Raw genomic sequence first — 13,583 nt, 5'->3', positions numbered from 1 at the left:
TGACACCTCTGCTGTTTCTTTGGATCCATCAGAGATGTGGAGATGTGCAGCAGCCTGTCCTCCTTATCGCATCGCCCAGGCTTTGACTCGTTACAAGGATGTCTGTGAGAGAGACGTGGAGGTGCTTGACACTGACACTGAATCCGGAGAGGACCTTGCAGCTGACAGCTCGGGAAAACTGACCCCACACCTGATGTCAGGGGCAGAGAAAGTGATGAACGCAGCAGCAGGAAGGCAGACAGTTATTCCAACAGACCGGAGTTCACGGACCATCATAGACTTCTATACAATTAGACTTCTTTTTGCAACCAGAGGAGTCGCCCCCTGCTGGCTCTTTCATATACAGTGTATGGTAGCTGACCTTTGGTGACCTCGAAGCGTTTGGAGCATTAGGAATGCAGAGGCAGCTCACATAGCTTTTACACAAGAGGCCATGAGTTCAAATCCCTTGTCATAAACAAGGCCATGAAAAGTAAGGGCGATGCACACAAGAAAACCAGTCAACAAATCATGTATGTGAAGAATTCCATCAAATTTAAGTTGCAATGGCATATGTTGTCAGGAGGATTCGCATGCATGAAAAAATGGTGATTGCAAAAAAAATGGGTGTCCCAGAGCAGCCCGATCTCACGAGGATTCGTGAAACTGTCACGTAAATTTTTGTTTCGGTTTCGTGCGCACCAACACGATTTCGTCATGTTTTTCGTGCCGCTCACCACGAAATGCGCACCAATGTATTTTAAACGGCGGACTTTTCGTGCCACTCAGAACGTATTTCAAACGAATGGGTATATTATATTTTTAATGTAAAACCGTGGCAAATCCAACGCTATATTTTGCATGACATCGTCCCTAACGATAACCCAAACCATAACCTAACCATAACCCGGTGGTACACTTACCAATTTGCATAGGAATTTAAAGAATGTCCGACGGCCGCAAACGCGATCACACAAGCAGTATACGCCGATGGACAGCTTAGATCGTCATGAATCCGCCGGTATAAACCACTTTCAGATGTGATAACCACAGCGGGTTTCGTTGTGAGCAACACGAAAAACATTTCGTGGTGAGTGGCACGAAAAACATGACGAAATCGTGTTGGTGCGCACGAAACCGAAACAAAAATTTACGTGACAGTTTCACGAATCCCTGTGAGACCGGGTTGCCCAGAGAGGGAAATAACAGCAACTGGGGCCCTAGAGGCTGTTTAAAAGGAAACAATGGCACACCAGGTCTTAGTGTAGCTGAAGACTTTTTCGACACCGGCATCTGTAAGGACAGCAGATACATGGAATACAGGACGATCTGACAGGGAGAGGGGCAGATCAATACCATACGGTCAAAAAGTTCTCAAGCTTCCTATAAAAACAAAAATTAGACCTGATTTAAATTTAGCCCCCATCCTCACTCTAATACTAATGCTCCCTGGAATTTCCGTTGTACAAATATGTCAAGCACCAGCTGAGATGAGCACTGAAACTATTCCAAAATGGTGAATTTTTGACTTGAATGTCATTTTGGAGAAGAGGAAGAAGTCATAGGGAGACAAATCTTGTGAATGGGGCGGGTGGAGAGTGATGTTTGTGTGGTTGTGGCCAAAAAACAAATGCACAATCACTGCACTGTTACTGGATACACAGTGCACTGGAGCACCCACAAGTTATTGCACTAAAATTCAGTTTTATTTGCACAAAATGTTCTCCTGCAGACACTTGAAGACACTACATTAGAACTCTGCCTTGACAGTCTGACCTTGAGGGATGAACTCATGATGAACAACCTCATGAATGTTAAATGGAACAGCTATGATAGTAGCTTGGTTCTTGGTTCTCCAGTCTTGAGGACTGCAGCTCTTGCAGCACAATAGATGCACAAAACTTGCATTTCTTGTGTCAACTATGTTTTATCACACTATGTGTCGATGATAAACACTCCTCTTCCGTGTTTGATTATATTTAGCTTTCAAATGTAAAAATGTGCTGAAGCTGTTTAAGAATCTTCTCCCTCCAAGCAATCACTTTCAACGTGGAAATTATATCAAGAATAATGTAATGTCAGTCTTTGTTAAGGCACCTCACAACTTGTTTAAAGTTTTCACACCCTTTTCATTCAGTTGACATGTGTTTATGAAAAGGCTAGGAAGAATTCAATATGTTGAGCTAAGCAATATGTTGAGTCAAGAATAGCTAGTTTATCGTCACCAGTGATGATGCTCTACATGAAGATTGAATCATCTCAGCTGTTGGCTGACACCAAAAAGGATGTTTCCACTCTGCTCCAGTTTAATCTCCAAGGTGAAACTTCAAATGAGTGGCCACATTCATAAAACCAGTTGTTACCAAGTGTTGATAATGTGGTGTCATGTGGGCTTTTGATTCCTGACAGTTACTCCTCCAACATATTCTACATCCAAAAGCATGTTAGAGCATAAACAAAATCCCAGTAAGAAGAGGCGAAGAAGTGAAGCACCTACATAATGTTTTTCTGTGTTAGTGGGCAAAATGATTATCAGTTTGGATTTCCATTCACACACAGAGAAGCAGCTGTTCACATTAGGTGCAACTTGGGATTTGATGTAAACCTGCTCTGGAAAACTGAGATTCTCCTCTTCAGAGTTTGTTGTTTGTCAGTATGCGTCAATAAACAGAACCCAAAAATACGCATGAAGCTGGCGTGATCAAACTCTTGCGTCTACTGAAGATAAAAGCTGGTGGGAGGTAACACTCACTGAATGCTGCAGGCTCTTTCTGTAATGTACATACGAAAACACAATGTAAATATTGTCTCTAAACACTGACAATTCTATATCAGTCTGGCGCTGATTTCTGCCATCTGCGTTGCTCTCCCACTTATTTAACCTCGTTTTGTGTTCAGTGCAAACTCCTATTTCCAGACAAAAGCCTGGAGGAGGGAAGCTAACAAACATCTCAAAGTGTCAAACTGGCAGAGGAAGTGCTGGAAACAGTGGGGGTGGTGTTTGTGGAGAATCTGCACAAAAACAACAAAGTTATAAAGCGAAGAGATGCGACCGCAAGGAAGGAGGCAGCGCTGCGTAAATGTCTGGGGGACAAAGCAGCAAAGTGGGACTTTTAAAGCAGCAGATTTGAAACATAATGAATAGTTTTGGTGAGTATTTGTTTTAAAAGGAGGAACAGAAGGAGGACCAAAGTGCTTTCTTAAGCCTTTTTCAGACACGGAATCTTACATTTCTGGATTCATCTATTAGTCAAAGCTTTTTGTTTACTTCAGTGATTTCCACACAGGGTCATTTCTTTTGCAGCTTTTAAGGGTATGTTCTAACTCAATTAAGGATCCTTTCAATGCAACATGAAATAAACCAGAATATGTGTTATGGATACCAAGAAAGCAGAAACAATAGAGGTAGAAGAAATTAAAGGTTTAACCCTGCAAAGAAGAAAACCTCATGTAGCTGCATTTTAAACCTCCCGTTGTCTTCATTTACGGGCACCAAAAAATATTGTTTCCTTGTCTAAAAAAAAAAAAAAAAAAATCCAAAAATTCAGTAAAAAAAAATCCCTAAATTTCTGAAAACTTTCAGGAAGAAAATTTCAATAATTCCTTAAAAAATTCCCTTTAAAGTTTTTTTAAAAAATGCCCCAAATTTGGCAAGAATATTCTTGTAAATTTTTTTAAAAAAATGAATAAAAATATTCCAAAAAATCCTGAAAACATTTAAAGTGATTACATACATATCAGTAAAACTTCTAATATTTTCTTTTAGAACATTCACAAAAAAATCTACTTTTTTTAAAAAAAAAATTGTGAATATTCTGAAAAAAAACTTTTTAAAATATTTTTTTTTTCACCAAAAAATGTTCAAAAAATTTCCCAAAAATGTTGAAAATGTAGACATCAAAGGTTTCACTGTGAAAAAGTCTTTTTATCCCCACATTTCCAAACTTTAAAACAGGTCAATTTGACCCACAGGACAACAAGAGGGTTAAAACAGAAGAGCAGCAGTAATGAGCTTTTGTTCTCACATTGTCTGTACATCATATCACTGTGACTCACACAGTTATTCAGTCAGACATGGGCTGAACTCACACTGTGCGTCATAAATATATTTTATTGTCATGTTGGATGGTCTAAAGGACTCCCTCATTGTTAGAAGTTTGCAGTGAGTCAACTGTAACTCTCAGAGAAGAGAAAGTAATGGATAAATGTTTCACTAAAACTAAGGATTTATGGCGGTCCTGCCAACTATCATGGTTTTGGCTGCTTTCAGACATTGTTTCATGCTGCACAAACAAATCTCAGGCCAAATAACAGGATGCTTCAAAGCCTCTTCATTTATGCAAAAAGTCCAGGTTAAATAGGTCTTTTCTGCACAAAAGACAAAGTCTGAACATCAAACATTTTCCTCATTTCATCACCAACATTTGTCCATTAACTGAAAGTGTAAAGGGGACAACTTGAAAACTCCTTTATTATGAGTTTTCCCTCTTGGCTTTTCTCAATTTTACATCAGTTAGACCAAAATGACAATAAAAATAGAGTTTGTAGCAGGCTGGATTAATGAGATTCACCAGTAATAAATATATTCCAGGTTTTGACTCACAGGAGTTGAAGTTTAGTTTGTTGCTTCCGGATGTTTGTAGGAGTTTTTCCCTCTGATTTTATTCAATAACTGTAGCATCAGACAACGGCAGTATCCACATGAGCTTCTCCAAAGAGGCAGAGCTGCATGCATTTACACATTTGGAACAACAGCAGTAACTTCATTATTTACACGGAGACAGGACTGGTCAGGAATGAGGATCTAACGGTAAATGACAGTAAATGTGCACTTTTTTCACCTCAGACAGAATCACAGGTGTCTGGGAATTTTAATTTAACTGTTTATAAAAGACTTGAGATTTCTTTACTAAAGGCAAAATCTATTATTCTATCATGTGAAGTGGTCAAGAATTTTCTGTGTCACAGGAGGATACTTGCAGTCGTGACATGTTGTCTATATGGATACACTATAGAACATGACGTCTCTAGTAATTAAACTAGAAACCAAAATAAAGCAGCAGGTAGCTGAGTAGCATTTACTGTATTATAAATACAGTAATATTGTAAAAATAAGATGCTATTGGGCATTAATATTGAATTTTCCTCTTCAATTTTTATTTTTTTAATTTTTATTTTTTCAGCCTTTATTTAACCAGGTCAGTCTTATTGAGATGCAATGACCTCTTTTTTCTTTTTCAAGGGAAGTGTGGTCAAGACGGCAGCCAGAAAAACATTTAAAATGCAACAATTAAAAACAGACAAGACTCACTCAACAAAATAAATAAAACGCATGCTAGATTAAAGCACAGGATTAAGAATTCACATTACAACAGCAACATGTGGGGCTGCACAGTAGTGCAGTGGTTAGCACTTTTGCCTTGCAGCAAGAAGATCCCTGGTTCAAATCCCGGCCTGGGCCTGGGATCTTTCTGCATGGAGTTTGCATGTTCTCCCTGTGCATGCGTGGGTTTTCTCCTGGCACTCTGGCTTCCTCCCACAGTCCACAAAATATCCATTCTCTATACACCACTTTATCCTCACTAGGGGGGGGGAGCCTATCCCAGCTGGAGCCTATCTCAGCTGACTCGGGCGAAGGCAGGGGACACCTGGGCAGGTCGCCAGTCTGTCGCAGGGCTACATATACAGATAAACAATCACACTCACACCCACGGGCAATTTAGAGTAATCAATTAACGGCAGCATATTTTTGGACTGCAGTCCAAGTGAGTGTGATTGTTTGTCTGTATATGTAGCCCTGTGACAGACTGGCGACCTGTCCAGGGTGTCCCCTGCCTTCGCCCGAGTCAGCTGGGATAGACTCCAGCACCCCCCACGACCCTAGTGAGGATAAAGCGGTGTATAGAGAACGGATGGATGGACAACAAGAAGTGTGAAAAGTAGCTGCTGCAAGATCCTTCATACGTTTTTTAAAAGCTCCAATGATGATGAGTTCCTTCAGATTCAGTGTTCTGCAGTGAGTTCCAGGCAGCAGGTGCAGAGTACTTAAAACAGTGTTTCCCAAATTATTGATTGCACCTTTGGCACATTCAGTAAGTATAAATCATTGGAACATAAACAGTAAATGCTGTGGGCTTTGGAAATGCAGCCACATAAATAATGTGGAAGTACAAGTAGGATTGCTTTAGAAATAAAAGTGTACCAGCGGATAAGGCGTCCAAGAGGGTCATTCAACTCTGAACATGTAAGGTGCTGTGGTGAGTGTGAACCTTAAGCCATCATGATGAGATTGAAAACAATTCGCTGAGGTATTCACGTACAGAAGGTCGCCGTAGTCAAGCACAGGGAGACATACATCGCATTTTCTGCTTGCATGTTTAAAGAGATAGGTCACTTAAAATAATATAAAATTACTATCAAAGATTACTTAAAGTAAGTACATAATATATACACAGTACTCCAAGAATCTCACCCCAAGTGAAAGCTAAAAGTTGGCAACCCTGCTCAAAATAATAAATAGTTAAAAGTTTTGGCTATGAAAAGTTGAGCTAGTTTGCTAAAATAATACTAAAATGGTTCAAACTCTAAAATGTAATGGATGAACACTGAAACTTCCTGCCTCTAAATGGCACAAATGCAAATTTTTATCAAACTGAACTAAACAGTCACTGTTGTTTGGAGACTTTATGATAAATATATTCTACTTCATGATAAATGACATTTAAAAGGCCTGTAGGAGCTGATCTGACAGACCTGTGGAGGAACTTACATAATATAAAAAATAGAAATGAAAATTGACAGGTTGATTGGTTAATTTTGCTTTCTGACTGCATTAACACCTTCTCCAGGTAAGATATCCAAACCAATCTCATGCTAGCAGGTGTAAATTGGATATGAAAGTTGTTTTTTGTTTTTTCAATTTTTAGCTCCAGTTCACTTCAAATTTGAAATATTCACCTTTGTCCCCTCCGTCAGTCTGCAGAGGTGCAGCAGGACGTGTTTTTAAGTAACAAATCAATCAGCATCCAAAAGTGTCTGCAGGGATACGCACATCTGCCTTCGTCTTTCTTTTCATCTGCTGCCATCTTCTTCTTTTCATCCTCCCACGGCTGCCCTCGCTATTCAGAGACGCCGTCTGACCTCGGTACAATAGACGAGTCACAGTCGTGTCCCCGTTATTGGCCCGAGAGGCATCTAATTAGACGCCTCCAGTAAAGAGTTGTTCTCCCAGAAGTCTGCTCACAGGAGAAGCTGAACATCCTTTGAATTTCCCCTCACCTTTCCTTTCAGCTCCCTCAAAACGGAGCAAATGTTTATTTTGCGTCTAAACACTGAGCTCTGCGGGCGTGTGAACTGTAAAGAGAAGTGAAGAGTTATACCGTCTGAATGGAGATATTCATGCTGACAAAGTGCACTGATTGATGAAGTGAACAAAGCTGCTTTGTGTTAAATAAAGTCGAACCTTCACAAGTTTCTTTTTTAATAGATGATTTTACATGTATTGCTGCTGCCAAGGATAAAATCTTTTCCTTACAAGTGGAGACTTTTTTTCCGACTTCGATGGACCGAACTGAACCGAGCCAACTGTCACGCAGCCAATAGATGCTTTTAGAAGTCAGAGAAAACCTCCATGTTCCAAAATAACCAGATCCTTACCAGGAGAGTGTGTGAAGCCACAAAACCTTTAAGCAGGAAAGATGCTTAAAAAAGCCAGTTGAAGACAAGAACAATCAGTTTAACTGAGGTATTAAAAATAAACTACATTTTCAGCCTTTATAAGAATAAAAGTGATGGCATCTCAGGTCCACTTTTGACTGAGTGCTGCTTATCTGGAAAAACAAAAGCTACACTTGGTCTGTATGTGGAGATGAGCAGCAGCATGAAGATGTAGTTTGAATATTAGAGGGAACTTCATTAAATGGAGAAATTTTGAGTTTAAAATGCTTAACTTTCATGCATTCCTGTGCATTTTTATGCACCAATTTGTGTCATTGCACAGTGTAATCCTGTGCAATCCACATATCCTGTCATGCATGTATCCAAATGTGTGTTGTGTTTTCCTTGCTTTTCCACCCCTCCCTCTCCTCCCATTCCTCCCCCTTGCCCTCCTCTGTGCTTCTCAACCCGCCCGGCCAGCAGGCAGATGGGTCCCCCTTATATAGAGCCGGGTTCTGCTCGAGGTTTCTTCCCTGTTAAAAGGGTGTTTTTCCTTGCCACTGTCGCCTTTGGGCTTGCTCTGGGGGTCAGGCATATGGGTTCTGTAAAGCGTCTTGAGACAATTTGATTGTAATTGACGCTATATAAATAAAATTGAAATTGAAAATTGAAATTGAAATTGTAAAATGAAATTAAGCAGCAATCTTGTCAATGACTCCACAAAATCAGGCAATGTTTAAAAAATTACAGTAGGAGATGTGCAAATATAAAATTAAAAAGTCCACTTGTTCCTTTTTTGCATCAGTTTTTGGTGGAAATTGTGTATATCTATTGCAGGATTGCAGCCTTCACAGACAAACGCTCTCACTTTCTCTTTCTATTTTCAGTATTTATATGAATATGGATGCTGTTATCATTTCAGTGTAAAATTATCATGATTTTATATGCCGCAAATACCAGCTTTTTGTGTTTATTTGTGTCAGTTTGACTAAAAGGTCTTGTAGGCAGATAGCTAGAGATGAAATGCAAACAGAGAAAGTACGATTTCAGTCAACTAATAGTTTCTTTGACCAACTACAGTCCTACAACTGTGTTTCTGAGGAGTAGCAAAGCTTAAATTGCTTTTAAATCCAAGCCCAGTTAAATGCCATGTGCTCATTTGGCCTAAAACATGAACCGATTCAAACAATTAAACATCCAACACAACTAAAAATTAGAACTTCCCACCTCTATTTATTGTTCAAAACCAAACTGTACATTTAATCCTTTGAGGCTCCTTCTGCCTCTACATGACTGTACAACACATTTCATTCTGTGCCGACATAAATCTGTGCTGTTAAAACTGTCGTACATCCAAATGAAGAAGACCATCTGTTTGATGCTTTACGATGCTCCTCTTCTTCGTGTTATGTACAATATTTCATGTTTCACGCATAAATTGCAATTCAGCTCTTTGTAATCTGGTTGTTTTTCATCTGTGCAGAAAGAAGATGATTAATTTAGTGAAACCAGGAAGAGCAGAGAGGAGCTGGAATGAGGAGAAAACATCTAACTACTAAGTTTTTGAACTTTGTGTATTTTCAGCTCTGATTGGCTGCTGAAGACAATTAGAAGTTTTCACTGCCTCCTCTTTTTCTCACAGATTAAACACCGACTAAACGATGTAATTCTGCTTTCATAGCGTTTTTCTAATAGAAACTTTCTTTAGATAAACAGAGAAACATTTGACACCAGATATCAAGTCATAGTTATCCCATCAAGTTGAATGTTCAGCTGTTAAAAGGATTTATAAGAGTTTTGTGTTTGAATCTCACATCTCAGACCTACAGCTGCTCTGCTTTGCTTTTCCCTCCAAGAATTGCATCAGATTTCTTATTATTTCCTTGTTATTGCAGAGACGAACAAGAAAAAAGCATTAAAGATCATTGGAGCCGAACCAAACATGTTCAGCACTGAGGCATCCTCAGACAGGTCTTAGAGTGGAAGCTAAAGCTCTGAGCTGACCTGCATAAGCGTTATGACAGCAGATTTCATGGTCTGCAGGCAGAGAGGCAGCAGATTGTGTTCCTCATTCACCGTTTCACTGCTGATTTGGACTATTTGAAAACCCCATTACTGGCAGATGAAGCAGCACCTCATATAGATCTGATGAAAGAGTGTGAGGATTAAAATCTGCTCTGAGGGAAGGGACCTTGAAGTTTCTTTTGGAAACTTTGCCAAGTGTAGGAGTATCACTGCGGCAATCAGGCTGCAGCAAAACTACTGCCAATGTTTGGATTAAATCGTGTTTGTGAATCTGTTTTCTCTCTGGAACATATAAATTCAAGGGTCAGCTGTGTTTCTAGTCATATTTTTAAATATGCAATGTTTTTTTGATAGATTTTTGATAAGACATTTTTTGCACATACCATGTCATGTGTTGTTGTTGTTGTACATCTTAACCTGCACAAAATAGTAATGCATTAGAAACAATTATGCTGCTAAGCATTGGCATATAAATAAATGTAAATAGAAGTAAAGTAATGATATTTGGTAATAGTAGCTTTAATGCTCACGATACAATTCAGATTGATGGTACGGATATAGAGAGAGTGCATGAGACAAAATTCCTTGGAGTCATAACTGATGATATAATTACGTGGAAAGAACATGTAAAATATATCTCGATTAAAATATCGAGAAGTATTTCAATTATGGCCAAAGCGAAGCATTTTTTTTTAAATAGCAAATCCCTTCATTTACTATTTTGTTCTCTGATTTCTCCTTATTTAAATTACGGTGTTATAATCTGGGGAAGCACATATATGAGTACATTAAAACCATTACTCATACTACAGAAAAGAGCTGTTCGTTTAATCCACAAGGCCCACTTTCTGGAACACACAAACCCATTATTCCTAAAATCCAAACTTCTAAAAATGTACGATATTGTGGAATTTCAACTTGCTCAATTTTTATTCACAGCTAGAAAAAAACTTTTACCCAACAATTTACATAATAAATTTCAAGATCGAACATGTTGCCATAGATTACGCAAGGAATTAAATTTTATCATTCCAAAATATAGGATATGTGGAATAATTTGGATACAGAACTGAAGCAAAGCCTCAATATCGTCCAGTTTAAACAGATATAAACAAAAAGTTTTTGGAAAGTATGAAGAACATATAAATCAGTAGGAGTATCTGGCCAAATGATTTAATATTTATTTAATGATGTGTGTGGTGTGTTGGATAGCTGTATATTATTGCCATTCAATTTTTGGTTATATAGAAATAAATTGTTAATAAAGTAACCTTGTTCGGGGTGGGATTAAATAAGTTTTGTCTTCTTCCCACTCCCTTTCGAACATGTATGATTTGTAAATTTATGTGATGCCTTGTTTTAGCTGCGGTTTTATTTTGTATAAGCTGCATTAGCTGTCTGTTAATTTCATGTTCGAAATAAATACATTTCATATACCAGACTGTGATAATGAAAACATTTATTAATATTTATCAAACACATTTAAAAAAAAACACACATATTGCTTATTATGTAAAAACAACTCAGAACAAAACAATGTGGCATCATGTAAACAAACTGGCATTTAAAGCGTTAAAATCCTATTAAATAACTGCATATGTTGTAGTTATGATCAGAGCTGATGTAGGCTGAAAATGTATTCTAAAAAAAACCCTAAAAATAAATTAATATTCAGTAATTGTGATCAGAGATGTTGGTAAAACTTTAAATCTGTGAAAGGGGACAATAAAATTCATATGTAGTAGCTATGGCAGTTTCTCTGACAAGGACATTTTTGTTTTTAACGCCTGAAACATGCACTCTTTAGAAAGACAATCAAATACCACAAAAAATAAAATAAAATAAAATAAAAATAAGGCATCTGTTCTAGTCTTGCTTCTAATCATTCACACATCACTGGCTCTAATAATAATAATTATAATAAATCTATTTAGCCCTTATCATACTGAAAATAAATGGTATTTATTTTCTTAATAAAAAAACAAGAGTGACATCATGTCAACAAAATAGTATTAAAAAGATTAAAATCCAGAAAACAAAAGAATATTTGGAAGTTTTAATTAGGACAGATGTTGGTGGAAAATGTAACTCAAGGCAACTCTAAAGTGAAAATAAAAAATTATGTTTTTTAAAAATTATGTTAATATTACTTAATTAATTACTTAATTAATTAAAGAAGGCAACATTTTGGTCTTTGAAGTCCAGTGTAAAGGTTTCTCAGCTGTCACCTGATGGTTTAATAAGCATAGATTAAATGAATTACAAAGTGGCAGTCTATTGAAAACAGAAAGTTATGATGAATACTAAGTGAATACTCAGAGTGGAAATTAAAAATAATATATAATAGTTTTACGACATTTTTTGTCCTTAAGGTCCCGTGTGTTGTCTGACATTTAAATAAAGGTTAAAAGAAGAAATGACAAGATGACAGTGTTTGGTAAACAGAAGAAATAACTCAATCATGAAGCAGTTTAAATGCACTAATCTGTGTTTCAGATGGTTTGTAGCCCTTTTTAATCCATTTTCTGATGCCTGAAGCCGGGTTATGGCTGACCAAGTTATGCCAGACGCCTTCCTCTCTCTCCAGCAATGTTTTCCAGCTCCTGGTCCATCTAGAGGCCTTCCTGTGGGAGATTAGATACACTGTATGATCTCTGCAGTGTATTTTGGATCTACCCCAGGCTCTCCTCCCAGTTGGACGTGTTTGGAAAACCTCCATCGGAAGTTGCCCAGGAGGCTCCTGATCAGATTTTGGAACCACCTCACCTAACTCCTTATATCTGTAACCTCAGGGTGTCCAATACTGCTGTTTGTCAAAGTCTCCAGTGTCTGAGAGATATGCAAAAAGCGTACTTTGGCTTTGGGGCCAACATCAATATATATATATGTGAGTTTTTCCAGTTTAAAAACACTCATAAGGAAGTTGGATTGTTGGTAGTCGACTAAGTCACAGGATTTCCAAACAAGAACTCACAAACCTAGTTTATCTACTAGATTTGATTTTGTGAGTTAAGTCTCATTTTTACTTGCTGTTCACTTTGGTGTTTACTCATTGTTTGATTAAGTTTAGACCACCCATTTTACATGATTTTAGTCTTTTAAATGGTCATTATGATTTGATGTAGTTGCCTCCTCAAACTTCTAGCCCACTGACAAACTACTTAATGGTGATGCAGTCACGATTTTATACTTTAATAAAGGAACTAAATCCAGATTTGGAGGCTGAAGGGGTTGGTGATGACGGTATGTAGGTGAACAGACATTCATCCAGGACACTTGATTTGAAGTCCCATCTCAGACTATTGTTATAGTTTTATTATTTCACTTACCTGTTAAAAATGTGCAATGCTGATAGTAATTAACCTGGCTGGTAACATGAGCAGTTTAGAAACCAAAACTACGTCTGAGGAAAAGACCATGGTTTGCATTCAAAACCATCACATGTTAAAAGCAAACTCCTTGTTTTAGTTCAGTCATTTAAAAACATTCACATCTCAGTCATCTCCCTCTCTTCCGGTGTTCCCCAAGGACCAATTCTTGGTCCCATCCTCTTCATCCTTTAGCTTATCCCCTTCGGCCATATATTCTGTAAATACAACATTTAGTTTCACTGCAATGCAGACGACACCAGCTATACCTTTCCACCAAATCCCCTCTCAGAATCCACCAGTTCAAGCCTGCTCACTCTGACTTTTATCATTCCTTCTTTTAAGTGTTTTGCATCTTTATGTTTTATATTGCTGATGTGTTTTAACTTTGTTCACTTTGTATGGTGTCCTTGGATGTTTTGACAGACACCTATAGAAAAAATGCATTATTACTATCCACAAAAAGAATAATACTTACAGCACCAGCAGAGGACATCTGGCTGTGGATATACAGTCTCTATTTCTGGTGTTGGTTGATGTTGAGGCTTTCATATT

The sequence above is a fragment of the Acanthochromis polyacanthus genome, chromosome 2 (genome assembly GCF_021347895.1).
Source record: "Acanthochromis polyacanthus isolate Apoly-LR-REF ecotype Palm Island chromosome 2, KAUST_Apoly_ChrSc, whole genome shotgun sequence".
NCBI lineage: Eukaryota > Metazoa > Chordata > Actinopteri > Pomacentridae > Acanthochromis > Acanthochromis polyacanthus.
Note: the sequence above shows the minus strand (reverse complement) of the source record.